Here is a 14,657-nt window from a genome sequence, read left to right as displayed (position 1 = left end):
TGACCTATGACCTTGCGATCAAATGTTTTCGGTTCCCATTGGAGAGGCACGTTCTTTCGTCAACTAATCGCACGGTTTTGCGGTGCGGTCGCAAAACACAGACGCTAAACTTATCATAGTGACCAGAGACGTCAATGAACGAACGGACAGATCATAACTTTTTTTTAAAAAAAAGTAAGTAAACTTTTCACTCGAGGGAAGATTTGAACCAAGGACCTCTCGTTCCGCAGCTGCTCACGCTAACCACGGGACCACAGCGCCCCTGTGTTAATATAAGCCATGATGTTGCCTATATTGCGCATGGACTACTCAGTTTGTATATTTTGCTTATTTTTTCATAGTTCCACACAACTTCTTCCTGTTTTCTCGATTGATCTGTGTTCAGTTTTTCAAGGCCTATCCACTGTGCCAACTTGTAACTAAATCTGAGAGGGGTGCGATGGGGAGGTTCCCTTGTCAGTATCGCCTGCTTTCATTAGTCTGCATTCCAGTACCCTTGTTTCACTTCTTCTGATATTCATCTTATAACCTCTTTTTAAGATACTATTCCGTTCAATTGCTTTTCCAAGTTCTTTGACATCTTTGACAGAACTATAATGTCTTCGAAAACCTAAACCAGCAAAAGAAACATCCACATTTCTAACCTTTCTGTTGGAGATGCTGAGCTTGAAACAGAAACACGCCCCCCCCTCTCCCCCAGCTACTCCTCCTCCCATTTCCAATCTACCTCCAAAACATGGCTACACATTTATGTATCATTTAGTTTAATTTAGAAGATAGTAGCTAAATGTAAAGATTGAACCATAATAATGTGTTCTGAGGACAAGAAATATACGAATTTTTATCTTGCTCGGTCTAGGAAATTGACATTCGACATGCAATTATTTTTTTCTTCCCATCTCCGCAATGATATTGTTGCAACTTCCACAAAGAGCTAAAAAATTTACTAATCAAACTTCCACTCACCACAAAATGGAGAGCACAGGGAAAACTGTGCGACTGTGAAATTCGGAACAGTTTATCAGCAATAAAACTGGGATCAGTAAGTCAACTGTCCAACTTCAAGCTAACACGTCTGTTCATCACGAGAATGCAACCCAGATTCAATAAATACAAGACATCATTTCTTTAACATAGTCACCTAAAAAGTACGTTAGGCTTTTTGGCTCTAAGCGCTATGGGACTTAACATCTGAGGTCATCTGTCCCCTAAATTTAGAACTACTTAAACCTAACTAACCTAAGGACATCACACACATCCATGCCCGAGGCAGGTTTCGAAACTGCGACCGTAGCAGCAGCGCGGTTCCAGACTGAAGCGCGTAGAACCGCTCGGCCACAGTGGCCGGCTAGGCTTTTTGATATCGTAATTACGCCCAGCAGATTATTTACTTGTGCGTAATTCGTTGCCTGATTGATTGTATCACCGTGTTCTTTCAAAAGTTACTAGTACGAGGGCTGATCAACAAAGACTGGGATTGATTTTTGCTTGTGGCTTCCATAATGGTTTCCTATCTGTACCACGAATATTTGAAAATAGCGGGTTTTATGTATAATGTCCATAGGCGGTAACACTTTCGTATAGGCAGGTAAGATATTTATCCTCAATTCTGTAGACGCTCTTTGCATTTCGCATACCAAACAGTGGAGGTGACGCGGAGGAGAAGTACGGTGCAATAAAATTCTGTCTTCGTTTAAACCATACAGCCACTGAAACTTAAGAGAAGCTGTGTCAAGCGTACGGAGAAAATAAACTACCTTGTGAAATAGTGTTTGGGTGGTTCAAGGACTTCAAAGAAGACGACTTGTCTGTGTTAGGCGAGGTGGGCCTGGTATTTCGGCTTCTGCTGTGAATGAAGTCAACATCAACACAGCGACTTCGATTGCCCCTGAGGATCGGTGGATAACATTAAATAGCCTCAATGGTGTTCAGAATTTAATATGGCAGTATCTTTACGATTATGTATGATCATCTTCGTTTGACCCGTTTTTGTGCTGTTGGGTGCCAAGCCTGTTGACTCCCGAACAAAAGGCTGTGCGAATGGAGACAAGCCGTGAGGTACTGCGTCTCTTTGCTGACGGAGGGTTCAAATGGTTCAAATGGCTCTGAGCACTATGGGACTCAACTGCTGAGGTCATTAGTCCCCTAGAACTTAGAGCTAGTTAAACCTAACTAACCTAAGGACAGCACAAACATCCATGCCCGAGGCAGGATTCGAACCTGCGACCGTAGCGGTCTTGCGGTTCCAGACTGCAGCGCCTTTAACCGCACGGCCACTTCGGCCGGCGCTGACGGAGGGTATGCGTTTCTGGAACCGATTGTCACTGGTGATAAGTCATGGCTGTGTTATTATGATCCTGAAGGAAAACGAGCCAATACAGCGTGGAAATCGCCAGGTTCTCCAACACCAGAAAAGGTGAAAATTGTTCCATTTGCAGGGAAAGTGATGATCATCACAATTTTCGACTTTCGTGGAATGATTTACCAGCATGTAGTTTCCTCCCACATTACTGTTACGACAGCGTACTACACGTCAGTAATGGACAAACTGAGGAAGCACTTTACATGGACAGGGCCAGAACTATCCCGGACTGGGTGGCGACTTCATCATGACAAAGCACGTCGAAAATCAAGTCACGTAGTTCCTGGCTCAGAACAACATTACCTGTGTCCCGCATCAGCCTTATAACTCTAACCTTGAGCCCTGTTATCTTTTTTATTCACATCACATAAGGGTCATTCGATTTGAGAACTTTGAAGCAGTGATCAAGGAAAGTGAGGCGATTCTCAAGGACAATGGCTTCGCAGATACGGTATTAAAAGTGCATTCAAGTAGGAGTGGGGTAACTTGAGAAAGATCGTGTAAACACTGAAATGGAGTAATAACAATCTGTGAAAAAAGTAAGTCTCAGTCTTTGTTGATCAGCCTTCGCAATTCCCACGAAAAATGAACACACATCACCTCTCTCAAAGAAACTTTTTTCAAGCTTACATAACTTGTCTGCATCGTTTAGGCACTGCCTGTCATTGGCTGACTTTTTCTTTAAGGCGCTCAGCAACGTAGTTACTAGTGTTCTAAGAAATAATTTGGGAGGTGAATGTAGTTAAAACGTTTATACATCACATTCATAACTTACACCCAAACACATTCAAGCGCATTCAGCCTAAAATTTCTATGTTGGCTTAGAATAAATATGTAATTTTAAAACATCAGTTCTTAAACAAAAGAAACGGCTAAAACAGCAGGCCAGTGAAGTATGGCTCGCTGATGTATTATAAAATAAGGAACGAACCAGTCACCATAAGAATACGTTAAAATACTATACCTAATGACTAAAGAAGAAAGTCAGAAAAACTTATTTTAAAAATTCATATCAAATTCTTCCCAACTTCATTTCAAATACAGGGCAGATCATCTGGTAACCCGGCTGCCTCTCCCTTGTTGTGATTGAAAAGATAAAATGTAGCGTACTGTTTTTTCTTATCTGTACACCACAAGCATCGTCAACCGATGAGTTTGCGCTTTGCAGAGGAAACCTTGCATCATGGGTCTGTGTCCTGTTCGGGGAGCTCATCACGTCTAAGTGGCCGGAAAGTAGACAGCCAGGCTCTTACGTCTTACTGGTTGTCTCATCGACCGGTTGACGTATTCCAGACCTTCTCAGCTCAGCTGTGTGGCACACTGTTACATTAATAACTACTATCTCACGTAAGGCTTCTTTATGTAGGTGCCTTAAATGGAATGAAAGCTATTACTCCTGTATTTATGTCTTGAAAATTCATTGATTTCTGAGTAGTGGCATGATGAGAAAGAGACAAAGTATTGCCAGTATATCTTCAGAAAACTGAATACATTTCGGCCATTTTCTAAGAAAAAAGCACCTTAGGTGCGTGAAATAAATTTTCTTGCGCTAGCAGGTAGCTGTACCATAAACAACAGGATGGCAAATAATTTTTTTATTCATTTGATCACAAAGGCCTATTTGTTGAAGACTTTTACAGTTGAATGAATTCGAACAGCTGCGCACGACAAAAGAATTTCAAATAATAGTGAGTAAAATTGGCCATAGATTCTCTTCTGGTGAGACTGTTCGAGTTTAAAAGTTTCTTTTTTAATTTCATTACTACTAGAAAAAACAGTCTGCACTAAGTTATTTAAGAAGCACTAAATCTAGTTCACCCCTCCGGGGGCAAAACGTTGTCGAAAGCACCTTTAGTGCCGGGCGGGAAGGTTTGCGTGCGCCGACGAAGTCAGGAGTTGTGATGGTGGTAGCATAGCTACCGGCAGGGTTACACATATCGAGGTAGTCTTGACAGAGGAGCCAGACAAAGTATGCCCCACAACGTAAGGCAGGGAGGGCTCTAGAGGCATGGTGAATCCAGCTTCCCAAAAGGAGTGTACGTGACACAAATCCTACTCCTCCAGGCAGAGCCGGCTGTTGTGGCCGAGCGGTTCTAGGCGTTTCAGTCTGGAACCGCGCTGCTGCTACGGTCGCAGGTTCGAATCCTGCGTCGGGCATGGATGTGTGTGATGTCCTTAGGTTAGTTAGTTTTAAGTAGTTCTAGGGGACTGCTGACCTCAGATGTTAAGTTCCATAGTGCTCTCAGCCATTTGAACCATTTTGAACCACGCAGGGAGCTGGGCAAGCTTCCGATAACCTAACACCATAAAATAAGGCAGTTGGGAAAACTCAACAGAAGTGTCGAATACTGGATGGAAAACACGATTCTGGCAAAGGAAACGGATAAAGGGTTTGACAACAGCTGCATGGAATGTGAGGACGTTGCTTTAGCCTCGAAAATTGAAAGAAGTAGCCAATAAAATTTAAACATTACGTTATAGGCCTACAGGAAGTAAGATGGTAAGGAAATGGACATATCGAGAAACCCGTAGCACTCATTGGTATACAGGATTAGTCGTCTAAAACTTGCAGTGCAAAGAATGCGGAAACGGAAAGTGCTATTGGTGTGCGGTTTTTACAGAATATATTGGTAGTCAGTGGCTCCTATTGTTAGCCAATCAACAGATTACAATAATACTTAGAAAGTGTATTTTTTGTGTAAACATACAATTTGTAAATGGAACAATGTCTATTGACATTAACAAACTAAAAGTAGGGTAAATTAGAATGTCAGTGGTGTTTATTGGAGGACTGTAGTGCGACTTGTTTACGAGACTTTGTATTTTGAAACCTTCACACACAAACACATGTACAATACCTGTTACTGTAGACAATACAGGACAATACAAGTGTACACGCTAACTGTGTGGATTTTGACCTGTAACGAGACAATTGACCATTACAAGTTGTGTTCAAAATGATCACCAGCTGCGGCAATACACTCCTCGAGTCTGGTATGGAACAAGTGCTGCACAAGTGCTAGCATTTCAGTGGAGATGTCTGAGCAGGCTGCAGTAATACGCCGGTGCATATCATCGGCTGTAGTGTGGTATGTCCTTGTAGAGAGCGTCTTTCAGTTTCAGCCTCAGAAGAAAATCTACAAGCGTCAATCTGCGAAACGAGCCGGCCAAGTTACACGTCCTCTGCGTCCAATCCAACCATTTGGAAACAATTCGGTGAAGACATGCTGCAGTACTTCGTGCATTATGGGCTGAACAACCATCACGTTTGTACTACATGTTGCTTCTATTCTGAAGACAAACGTCTTCTGGTATCCCTGAAAGATGTGGCCTATTGGCCGGCTGAGATACTTGTACGTGTTCAGTGTTTCGTGTATGAAACATGGGCGTATGAGCTGATGAGTCACTATCCCACACCACATGTTTATACTTCATGGATGCTGACACACCTCCTGACGAAGCCAACAGACCAATAGTTCATGTTTCGGAGTTTTACCTGGCCATGATTGGTAAATGTGGCTTCATCACTAAACAAGATGCGTGATACATCTGGAGTATCTTGTATTATTGCCCATGTACAGAAGTTAACACTATTCTCATAATTAATCCCATGCATATCTTGATGGAGAGAGATGTGATAGGTATGTCGAAGGAGAATGCGTAGGACACTTGCCTGACTTACGCCACTTCCTCGTGCAGATCAACTGCAACAGAGGGAAGAACATTAATTTTCCTCTGTTCTGTCGCTTCTTGTTTCCTTCTGTTACGTTGTCTAGGTGTTACGCTATCACTTTCACGTAACTGGTTGAAGAGGTTGATAAATAATTGCCGAAATTTTTGACGTCTGTTGGGATATCTCGCCACATGCACCATACAAGAACGAGCTGCATTCATCCTACATTCTCCGTACACCATGAGCATGTCGGCTTTTTTGCGTTGGTAAATCCAATCGTCTACTCACGAGCTACTGCTTGGACTGTCACACACTAACTGACTAGCGAGTCGCAATGCACAAGAGGAATACAGAAGCACATTATAAGCAAACATAACAACATTGTACGTAACATCTACACAGTATGAATGGTATAAACAAGACAGATGTGGAAACTTTTCAAAATACGATATCTCGTAAGCGACTCGCACTAGAATCCTGCAGAAACACAGTTGACATCCTAATTTTTCCTACTTTTAGTTTGATAATGTCAATAGGCATTGTTCCATGTAGAAAAGTGTATGTTTGCAAAAAATACACTTTCTAAGTATTATTACACTCGATTTATTGGCGAACAATATGGGCCACTGACTACCAATCCATTCTGTTAAGACCATGTACTAACAGCACTTTCAATTTCCGCAATATTTGGTGTGCAAGTTTTAGGTGATTCAGCCTGTATGGTGGGCCAGAGGAAAGAAATGGCAAATTTGGAACAGAGTTTATAATAACCAGGGAAGCTAAGGAAAGCTTATTGGAAGCAGAATCCATAAATGAAAGAATGTTGAGACTTAGCATAAGAGGGAAATTTAGGAACGTAACAATAGCAAATGCAATTGCATCAACGGAGGAAAAGGAGGATATAGTAAAAAAATAGTTCTATGAAGATCTGGAAAAATGTGTTTGCATTATCTAAGTATTATTTGATATTGGCAGTGGAAGAGTTTAATGAAAAAACTGGGAAGAATGAGCATCAATATGGAGTCTCTGGAAAATATTCATTGCTCGAAGAAGACAACGAGAATGGAGATCTACTGTGCCAGGTCGCAACAAGGAATAATATGATAATGAGGAGCACCTGCTTCCCAATCAAAGGGATTCATCTGGGTAAATGACAGTTTGCAGTCACTGGAATAATCAACCAGACTGACCATATTTTAGTGAATGCTCGCCACTCCACCTCAATCATATACATATGGAACTGCAGAGGAGCACATTGTGACTCATATCACTGTATGATTTAATCAGTCATGAGAGAAAAACTGTCGTTAGTAAATAGCAATAAAACAGAAAAGAGGATGAATTGGACTTTAGGAAAACTTAAAATTCCTGATGAAATAAAAAAAGACCAACTAACACTAACTAGGAAGTTTAATAACGAAGGGCCACCAACAGGTGTAGGTGAAACGTGCAGTGAGATTAAAAAAGCCATTAAGGATGCTACAGAAAAAGTAACAGCCATGAGAAGAAACAGAACAATCCAGGAATGGTTTGATGAAGATTGCAGGCCAGCAACAGAGAAAAAGAATAGGGCAAGAACGAAATTGTTACAACAGAAGTCAGAACTAATGTGGAACACATAGCTTATAAAGGAGGAGAACTAACAGAGTGTGCAAGAGAAAGAAAAGAGCGTACACTAATAAGAAATTTCAAGAACAAGAAGAGCTTAAGAAACAGACTGAAATAAGAAAGTTCTGTCATGTTGTAGGCAAAACAAAGAGCAAGTTCCAGCCAAAAATTAAAGCATGTTCAAGTACGCAGGGGAAAATGATGAGGGAGGAAGAACAGACACGGATATTTCAAAGACGTACTAAATAACTGCCAAGAAGGAGAACAGATGGTATCGCAAGACGGAAGAGGAAAGCTAGAAGTAGGCAGTGACACAACAAAGCTTACACTGCAACAGGTTTTTGTAATTGTCTACGAGATAAAAAACAATCGAGCCTCTGGTGAAGACGGCAAAATCTCTGAATTAATAAAAAGTGATGTAATAAAAGAATTGCACACAATAATGTCAGATGTCTGGGCACTGAAACCATGCCGGACAACTGGGGTACCGGAATAATAATCCATATTTATAGGAAAGGAGACAGAGCAGCATATGGAAAATATAGAGATTTAAAGGTACTAACCACAAATTATACGATCTTCATGAGAATGCTAAATAAAAGGACACAAAAGTGGGCAGAAGGCTTACTTGGGAAATAGCAGTGTGGCTCTAGACCAGACAGAGTGCAATGTACCTATTATATGATACCTGGGCGATGTACGGCTCTATTAATGAATGTGGCTCATTTATTGTCCTTGGTTCGAGCCGCATACGGCTGTCTTCGTGCCCAATAGTAGATTTCACTCCAATTTACCTGTGATACTGCAGTCGAATTATCCAAGCACTAGCACATAATGCAAATTATCAAGTAACACAGTTTGAAATACATTAAGAAAAATAATAATAATATTAAATGAAAATGGGTTGAATTCTAGTGAATAACTGATGTAGGCTACAACGAAAGATATAACTTGCATGTACTGATTTATTCAATTAGACAAAACACAGAAACTATTATGAAAGGTTGTGCTACAAAGTTTCTTCCAAATATGCAACAAAATAAATAATGATTCTCGAATGCAGTGAAACTTGCATAAATGTGTAAATTGAGTGCCGGCCGCGGTGGCCGTGCGGTTGTAGGCGCTTCAGTCCGGAACCGCGGGACTGCTACGGTCGCAGGTTAGAATCCTGCCTCGGGCATGGATGCGTGTGATGTCCTTAGGTTAGTTAGTTTTAAGTAGTTCTAAGTTCTAGCAGACTGATGACCTAAGATGTTAAGTCCCATAGTGCTCAGAGCCATTTGAACCATTTGTAAACTGAGTGGTAGCAGAATCCCTATAAGATAACTAAATATCACTGGTCCGTTAAAAAGAGTCTGTGGGACTAAGTCCCACATCATTCAATAAATTTTTAAGTATGAATAAAAGTTGAAGTATTTGCAGCCACTTACCGCCAAAAACTCACTTTACTTGCATCCGAATCGTCCGCCCGGTCGTCACAGAGTCCTTCAAATAGCTCCTCGAATCATTATTAGCTCCCCAGAACCAATCAGAATGATTGAGCGCAAACCGCTCACTCCAATGAAGATGTGCGGTTCCAGATCGTAACCACAGTCTTACTTAGAATCTAGTAAATGGACCAATACTTGACTATTACAAATTGGACATTTAAATGACAACTCATTATCTTACTGTTCTGTCGATACCAATCATTGTATTCTACTGATAAAAATTCGCACGTAACAATTATCAAGTAACTAACACATTCGTGTTTAAAAACAAATGACCATGATAAAACATTTAGAATATATGAAATAAATGATTCTGATCAGTCTTGACAAACACACCATGGGAATGTGTAGTGTGAAACAAGACTTGCACACGATGCATTCCTTTACTGCGTGACTACGGCGGATTTGGTGGCACATTTGCGTGAAAAAGATGTAAAATGGTAATAAGTCATAAAATAGTTATAAATGTGAGGCGCTCAGTAATTATTCGAATAGATGTAGCTCAGTGCTGTGAGTACGCAGGTATGTTTGTATATTATTGCTACGACGAAACCTCGAATTATTGCTGAATTAAGTATTTGAATGCAACCAGCTTTCATACTGCAGAAAAAGCCATCATTGTACGCGAGGCCGTCGTTGAAGGCCCACTGTTCCGTCGCTCTCCGCAACAGCCAACTTCAGCCGAGCTAAATATTATCTTCCACATCTTAAGCTTTAACGTGGCCGAATTCTCGGCTGAATATCGGTTATCTTACGAGAGGAACAACTGATTAAATATTTGTGATCACACAAATGGCGGAAATGTTCTATGGAATTAATATAGGCATGCACTTCCTAGTCATCGATTTCAAATAATCCTTTGACTATATAAATCGGAAAGAATTATACAGAGTGCTGAGAGAAGTTGGTATGACAGAGACAAGAGCAAAAGTAAAAATATTTAATAGGGCAAGTGAAAACTTTGTCTCTAGTAAAGAAAGGAAGCAAAGTGGTAGTCTCCTCACTGTCTTATTCAGTATAGCCAACACAGCGTAGCAAATAAGATCAATGAAAGAGACATCATATTTCTGAGCACTATTACTGTTCATTACTTCCAGTGCTTTATACATCCTACATTAATATGAACTATTAATAATTATATTATTTTAAGCATGCTGGGGACTGCAGTTCTCATGTTGCAGTAGTTTGTCTACATATTACAGAGAATTAAACTTGCTGTAGTCACCAGCAATGATTTATGATCTATCCCTGGAATTACTAAAGTGAAAATGTGGATTGTATTGTCCCTTGTCCTGAAGTTTAATAGAATTCTTCGTATCGTATACAGCATTCCCTTTGTTTTACAGGATAGCTTGATTCTCCCTTAGTGAGTCACTGTCTCCTGCAGTCACTTAGAGAGACACTTAATGATATTCTCTTAGGAAATACAGCTTCAAACAATAGAAAAAATTAATCTAGAAATAGGTTAAATTTATTACTGACGTTTTTAGCTTGATACATTGTCCCATTCCAACTGCTGCAAATGTCTGTTGAATGTTTGCAGATTTTCACTGTTGACATATATGTAGGTACTATTGATAAAACTACTGTTGTTTGCATGGCTTACAGCATGAATTCTGAACAGCCAACCATCATGGTCAGGAAGACATCTAAAATTTCACTTACACATATGTCGCTAATTCTTTTATCTGCAGAGTATTATCAATCAGGCTTGTAAAGTTCTTTGCAACTCTTGTGAGAAAGTCAACAACTGCATTCGGCTTATTACATGCTCAAAATCTGCCGTATTTTTACAGGAAAGAAAATTTACATTACAATAACAAAGCATGATTAATTTTGTTTCTGAGAACAGGTGCGTTAAAAGTGATTGTTTGCTTGGGGAATGTACTCAGCTTTCCCGAGGGAGCTCTGTAAACAGCTACCACATAAACAGGCAGTGTATTAGCAAGGAATTAAAAGCAACACTTCTCAAACTGCTGAGCAATACAATTTTTATGTCCATAGGCTTAGACGCTAACTTTTATATGCTAACTTGGAAATGTAAACCTGCAAAATGAAACAAAATTTTATTTAGGATACTGAAGGGAGAGGAATTTAATATTATACACAGTATTACCGCAGAGTTTTTCAAGTGAGTTCAAATAATAGTCGTCTGGTCCATAAAGACTGTAGTTTATCACAGAGTATTTATCACAAATGTACCCTGTTTTATCATGTATATCGCAGTATTATTTACATCCCGCACTCATACATTTTCACTGGCTATTGATAAGTCTTAAGCAATTACATTACCGGTAAAAAAAATTATAAGCTATAGCTTCTGCTGTATCGTGATAGATAAAGTTCCGTATTTTAACCATACGGCGAAGTACTCTACTCTTTGCGTGGTATCACTTGCCAGAATCTCGTTTCGATATCTCCCGCAGCATACGAGATATGAGAGGCGTTATGAATATTTCATTCCCGCACGCCGGCGACCAGAAGTGAACTTGCTGCAGATGCTCAATTTTTACGAGATTTGAGGCAGATATTAATCCTAAGTTTTACGAAAATTTCAAATTGTCATCTGTATTTCATTCTCAGTAACAGAATGTGTAGTATGCACCAAACACAAATTCATAGCGACCCCTATTTTTGATTGCAACGTTCTCGAATTTGATACTCATATGTGAAATACCAAAACGGCCTTGCTGTGGTGCTACTGCGAACGGCTGAAAGTAAGGGGAAACTACAGCCGTAATTTTTCCCGAGGGCATGCAGCTTTACTGTATGGTTAAATGATGATGGCGTCCTCTTGGGTAAAATATTCCGGACGTAAAATAGTCCCCCATTCGGATCTCCGGGCGGGGACTACTCAGGAGGACGTCGTTATCAGGAGAAAGAAAACTGGCGTTCTACGGATCGGAGCGTGGAATGTCAGATCCCTTAATCGGGCAGGTCGGTTAGAAAATTTAAAAAGGGAAAGTACTGGAGTGCAGCGTGAAGGGTAAAAATCGTAGAGGGAGACCAAGAGATGAATACACTAAGCAGATTCAGAAGGATGTAGGTTGCAGTAGGTACTGGGAGATGAAGAAGCTTGCACAGGATATAATAGCATGGAGAGCTGCATCAAACCAGTCTCTGGACTGAAGACCACAACAACAACAACATGTGAAATACAACAATAGTTATGACCATTATAAAAATGATGGGCACTTCAGCATGAAGCTGGCATATAAAGCTACAAGTATTTCAGAAATCAATTATTTTTTACAGAACATATTCTATAAAACCGTTTGACAAAGATCGCAGGCTGTCCGTCTCGATTGTTTCAGCGCAGCGCCACGCCAACCCTGGCCCGCTTTGCGTGACGTCACAAGAGCGCCCTGTGGTCTTTTCTCTAGGTGGTGGTGGTAGAACAGGCCTGCGAAAGCAGAACCACTGTCTGCAGGAGGGTCCAGCTGCAGACCGGAAACAGCATATCATTGTCAACCCAACACCGACCAATGCAGGGCACCTGCAGTGCATGGAGCTCTTTGTGTATCATCCTTGTCGAGATAGAACCAGCCTGGAAAACAAGCATCCCTACCTACAGTGGAACGAGAAGGAGGGAGGAGTAGAGGTTAGAGGGAGGGTAGGGCCGGTTCGAAGCTGCTTAGTCTATCCACACAACGAGACGAGGAGAAATGTACTGCTCTGGTGGAAAGTTTTTTGCCGATAGTTGTTTCGTCTTGTTGTAGAGCCAAGGGCAGAACGCACTCATAGCGTGCTAGTGTGTGTGTGTGTGTGTGTGTGTGTTTAATGGTGTTCGCGTCTAAGAAGATTACATCTCTCTCCTCATAAGAGCCACTGACACCACCCATAAGAAAAATTCTTTTATCCATCCCGGAATGTTCGCTCAGTACTGATTATCGAGTTGTTCTTTGATCCTACTATCATTACGTTATTGGTGAAGTGTGTGGAAGTTGCTTGCAGAATGTATGTTTAAGTACTGCTCGATGGTGTTAAGTGCTTATCTATTAACATATTCAACCAAAGATTCAGTTTTCTCAGTTCAATAATCATTGCAGCAAACTTAAGTTCGTAACACGAATGTGAGTTTACGCTTATTTATCTGGAGATACCATTGATTTTAGTACTATATCCGCCGTTTGTAGTGTTAGCGTCACAGTACTCGTTCTAAAAGTGTAAGACAACACTCTTTACACGTTGTGAGGTTAGGTCTGTCTGTAACGTAGCAAATTATTACAAGTTGCCTCCTTGCACAGGAAGTAGCTTGCCGTGGAGCCGGAAGAAAAGCAGATTTTGGTTCTCGCGCTCGCACAACTGACGCTGGCTCCTGGGCCGGGCGTGCCGTGTACTTGATTAAAGCTGCGTGCAATACGTTACGCATACTCTCTATGAATCTGAAGAAATACTGATAAATATGAATCGATCTTTTTAATACTTTGTTTACCAAATTCCATGAATAACACAACCATAGTGTTAAAATTTCAAATCAATATCTTCAGTACTTTCGGAGATACATATTTTTACCTAAAACACATAATAACCTGGCTGGGATTCATCTGTAGTATCAATTGAAACTACAACCAAAAGGGTAGGTTCATACAATCTCCTTTTCCAGAATTTCCATTAGTTTCATTACCACAGATTACTGACGGAGTTAAAAGTACGTTGGAAGATTATTATTTCACTGTGTTTTGGTTTTGTGGATGCTTTGGAGAGACTGAGAGAGTCAGTTTGATTTTGTAAAATGCAGCCAGAAGGGGCGTTGAGTATAAAATTTATTAGTAATTTATTTTGTGGAAAGGAATCATACGAGAGTTGGAACTTAAATAGTGACAACTATTCATTCACAACCGATACAAAAGAGTTACATGTTTGCACCTGTTACTGTCCTTCAAAGTAGTCACCAACGTTGTGTAGAACACGTTGCCAGCGATGTAGAAGGCGTGGTATACCGTTAGAAGAGCCTGTTCTGTTGATGGTGTGAATGCAGCGGTCTAAAGTTATTGTGATTCTAGTGTACGACTGTGATGGTGTTATCCTAACGCATTACGATCCTCCACGGCAGACCGTCAATGCACAGTATTACCGTTCGTTTTTGGAGCATCACCTGCGACCAGCTTTGCGAAAGAAGCGGCGACACTTTCTGCGCAACCCACCCATCATTTTGCACGACAATGCGCAGGCGCATACAGTGCAAGCTGTGACTTCTCTGTTCGGTCAATGGGACTGGGAAGTACTGTGCCATCTACCATACTCCCCGGACTTTAGACCTTGTGACTTTGATTTGATTCCGAAGATGAAGGAACCACTTCGTGGCATTCACTTCAGAACTGTCCCGGAGATTCGACAGGAAGTAGACCGCTCCATTCGCACCATCAACAGAACAGGCTGTGCTAACGGAGTACTACGCTTTCCACATCGCTGGCAACGGATTCTACACAACACTGGTGACTGCCCTGAAGGACAGTAATAGGTGCAAATATGTAACTCTTCTGTTTCAGTTGTGAATGAGTAGTTGCCACTATTTAAGTTA

The sequence above is a fragment of the Schistocerca serialis genome, chromosome 3, assembly GCF_023864345.2.
Source record: "Schistocerca serialis cubense isolate TAMUIC-IGC-003099 chromosome 3, iqSchSeri2.2, whole genome shotgun sequence".
Lineage (NCBI taxonomy): Eukaryota > Metazoa > Arthropoda > Insecta > Orthoptera > Acrididae > Schistocerca > Schistocerca serialis.
Note: the sequence above shows the minus strand (reverse complement) of the source record.